Source organism: Piliocolobus tephrosceles, chromosome 6 (genome assembly GCF_002776525.5).
Source record: "Piliocolobus tephrosceles isolate RC106 chromosome 6, ASM277652v3, whole genome shotgun sequence".
NCBI classification, from domain to species: Eukaryota; Metazoa; Chordata; class Mammalia; order Primates; family Cercopithecidae; genus Piliocolobus; species Piliocolobus tephrosceles.
Window position 1 is genome coordinate 121,762,990 of NC_045439.1, and position 4,516 is coordinate 121,767,505.

A 4,516-nucleotide genomic window follows, 5' to 3' on the forward strand; every position below is an offset into this window, starting at 1 on the left:
AAATAAATAAATAAATAAATAAATAAATAAATAAATAAATAAATAAAATACTTAGGAAGATACCTACCCAAGGAGTCAAAAGACCTCTACAAGGAAAACTACAAAGCACTGCTGAAAGAAATCATAAATGACACAAACAAATGGAAACACATCCCATGTTCATGGATGAGTAGAGTCAATATTGTGAAAATGACCAAACTGCCAAAAGTAATCTACAAATTCAATGCAATCCCCATCAAAATACCACCATCATTCTTTACAGAATTAGAAAAAACAATTCTAAAATTCATATGAAACCAAAAAATAGCCCACATAGCCAAAGTAAGAGTAAGCAGAGAGAACAAATCTGGAGGCATCACACTGTCTGATTTCAAACTATATTATAAGGTCATTGTCACCAAAACAGCATGGTATTGGTATAAAAATAGATACATAGACCAATGGAACACAATAGGGAACCCAGAAATATACCCAAATACTTACAGCCAACTGATATTTGACAAAGCAAACAAAAACATAAAGTGGGAAAAGGACACCCTTTTCATCAAATAGTGCTGGGATAATTGACTAGCCACATGTAGGAGAATGAAACTGAATTCTCATCTCTCATCTCATATAAAAATCAACCAAGATGGCTTGAGGACTTAAATGCAAGACCTGAAACTATAAAAATTCTAGAAGAAAACATTGGAAACCCCCTTCTAGACATTAGCTTAGGCAAGGATTTCATGACCAAGTACCCAAAAGCAAATGCAATAAAAACAAAGATAAATAGTTGGGGCTTAATTAAACAAAAGAGCTTCTGCATGGCAAAAGGAACCAGAGTAAACAGACAACCAATAGAGTCAGAAAATCTTTGCAATCTATATATCTGACAAAGGACTAATATCCAGAATCTACAACAAACTAAAACAAATCAGAAAGAAAAAAAATATCCCATCAAAAAGTGGGCTAAGCATATGAATAGACAATTCTCAAAAGAAAATTTACAAATGGCCAACAAACATATGAAAAACTGTTCACCAACACACCAACATGGCACAGGTATACATATGTAACAAACCTGCACGTTATGCACATGTACCCTAGAACTTAAAGTATAATAAAAATAAAAGAAAAGAAAAAAGAAAAACTGTTCAGCATCAGTAACGATCAGGGCAATACAAATGAAAACCACAATGCAATACCACCTTACTCCTGCAAGAATGGCAATAATCAAAAAACAGTAGATGTTGGCATAGACGAATAGATGCGAGGAACAGGGAACACTTCTACACAGCTGGTGGGAATGTAAATTTGCACAACCACTATGGAAAACAGCGTGGAGATTCCAAAAAGAACTAAAAGTAGGACTGTCATTTGATCCAGCAATCCCATTACTGGGTCTCTAGCCAGAGGAAAAGAAGTCATTATACGAGAAACATGCTTGCACACACATGTTTACAGCAGCACAATTCACAATGGCAAAATCATGGGACCAACCCAAATGCCCATCAATCAACAAGTGGATAATGAAACTGGTATATTTGGCTTCCAAGATGGCCGAATAGGAACAGCTCCAGCCTCCAGCTCCCAGCATGAGTGAAACAGAAGACGGGTGATTTCTGCATTTTCAACTGAGGTACCGGGTTCATCTCACTGGGCAGTGCTGGACAATCGGTGCTGGTCAGCTGGTGCAGCCCGACCAGCTACAGCTGAAGCAGGGCGAGACATCATCTCACCTGGAAAGTGCAAGGGGGAAGGGAATCCTTTTTCCTAGCCAAGGGAAACTGAGACACATAACACCTGGAAAATTGGGTAACTCCCACCCTAATACTGTGCTTCACCAAGGGTCTTAGCAAACTGGCACACCAGCAGATTATATCCCACACCTGGACCGGGGGGTCCCACGCTCACAGAGCCTCTCTCATTAAAGTACAGCAGTCTGAGATCTAATAGCAAGGCGGCAGTGAGGCTGGGGGAGGGGTGTCTGCCATTGCTGAGGCTTAAGTAGGTAAAACAAAGCCCCCGGGAAGCTCAAATTGGGTGGAGCCCACCACAGCTAAAGGAGGCTGGCCTGCCTCTGTAGACTCCTCCTCTGGGAGTCTCATTTACCTCGGCAGAAGTAAATGCCCCTGACTGATAGCTTTGAAGAGAGCAATGGATCTCCCAGCATGAAGGTTGAGATCTGAGAATGGACAGACTGTCTGCTCAAGTGGGTCCCTGACCCCTGAGTAGCCTAACGGGGAGACATCCCCCACTAGGTGCAGAACGACACCTCACACCTCACACGGCGGGGTACATGCCTCAGATGAAGCTTCCAGAGCAAGAATCAGACAGCAACACTCACTGTGCAGCAATATTCTATCTTCTGCAGCTTCCACTGCTGATACCCAGGCAAACAGGGTCTAGAGTGGACCTCAAGCAAACTCCAACAGACCTACAGTTGAGGGTCCTGACTGTTAGTAGGAAAATTAACAAACAGAAAGGACACCCACACCAAAACCCCATCAGTACGTCACCATCACCAAAGACCAAAGGCAGATAAAACCACAAATATGGGGAAAAAGCAGAGCAGAAAAGCGGGAAATTCAAAAAATCAGAGTGCATCTCCCCCTCCAAAGGAGCGCAGCTCATCGCCAGCAATGGAACAAAGCTGGACAGAGAATGACTTTGACGAGTTGAGAGAAGAAGGCTTCAGTCAATCAAACTTCTCAGAGCTAAAGGAGGAACTATGTAACCAGTGCAAAGAAACCAAAAACCTTGAAAAAAGAATGGATGAATGGATAACTAGAATAATCAATGCAGAGAAGACCTTAAAAGAACTGATAGAGATGAAAACCATAACATGAGAAACACGTGACATATGCATAAGCTTCAGTAACTGACTCAACCAACTGGAAGAAAGAGCATCAGCGATTGAAGATCAATTGAATAAAATGGAGCGAGAAGAAAAGTGTGGAGAAAAAAGAGTAAAAAGAAATGAACAAAGGCTCCAAGAAGTATGGGATTACGTGAAAAGACCAAATCTATATCTGAGTGGTGTGACTGAAAGTGATGGGGAAAATGCAACCAAATTGGAAAACACTCTGCAGGATATCATCCATGAGAACTTCCCCAACCTGGTAAGGCAGGCCAACACCCAAATTCAGGAAACACAGAGAACACCACAAAGATACTCCTTGAGAAGAGCAACTCCAAGATACACAATTGTCAGATTCACCAAAGTTGAAAAGAAGAAAAAAATGTTAACGGCAACCAGAGAGAAAGGTCAAGTTACACACAAAGGGAAGCCCATCAGACTAACAGCAGATCTCTCAGCAGAAACTCTACAAGCCAGAAGAGAGTGGGGGCCAATATTCAACATTCTTAAAGAAAAGAATTTTAAACCCAGAATTTCATATCCAGCCAAACTAAGTTTCATAAGTGAAGGAGAAATAAAATCCTTTACAGACAAACAAATGCTTAGAGATTTTGGCACCACAAGGCCTGCCCTACAATAGATCCTGAAGTAAGCACTAAACATGAAAAGGAACAACAGGTACCAGCCATTGCAAAAACATGTCAAAATGTAAAGTCCATCGAGGCTAGGAAGAAACTGCATCAACTAGCAAGCAAAATACCAGCTAACATCATAATGACAGGATCAAGTTCACACATAACAATATTAACCTTAAATGTAAATGGACTAAATGGTCCAATTAAAAGACACAGACTGGCTAATTGGATAAAGAGTCAAGACACATCAGTTTGCTGTATTCAGGAGACCCATCTCACATGCAGAGACACACATAGGCTCAAAATAAAGGGATGGAGGAAGATCTACCAAGCAAATGGAAAACAAAAAAAAGCAGGGGTTGCAATCTCAGTCTCTGATAAAACAGATTTTAAACCATCAAAGATCAAAAGAGACAAAGAAGACCATTACATAATGGTAAAGGGATCAATTCATCAGGAAGAGCTAACTGTCCTAAATATATATGCACCCAATACAGGAGTACCCAGATTCGTAAAGCAACTCCTTAGAGACTTACAAAGAGACTTAGATTCCCATACAATAATAATGGGAGACTTTAACCCCACTGTCAACATTAGACAGATCAACGAGACAGAAAGTTAACAACAACATCCAGGAATTGCACTCAACTCTGCACCAAGCGGACCTAATAGACATCTACAGAACTTTCCACCCCAAATCAACAGAATATACATTCTTCTCAGCACCACATCACACTTATTCCAAAACTGACCACATAGTTGGAAGTAAAGCACTCCTCAGCAAATGTAAAAGAACACAAATTATAACAAACTGTCTCTCAGACCACAGTGCAATCAAACTAGAACTCAGGACTAAGAAACTCAATCAAAACCACTCAACTACGTGGAAACTGAACAACCTGCTCCTGAATGACTACTGGGTACATAATGAAATGAAGGTAGAAATAAAGATGTTCTTTGAAACCAATGAGAGCAAAGATACAACATACCAGAATCTCTGGGACACATTTAAAGCAGTGTGTGAGGGAAATTTATAGCA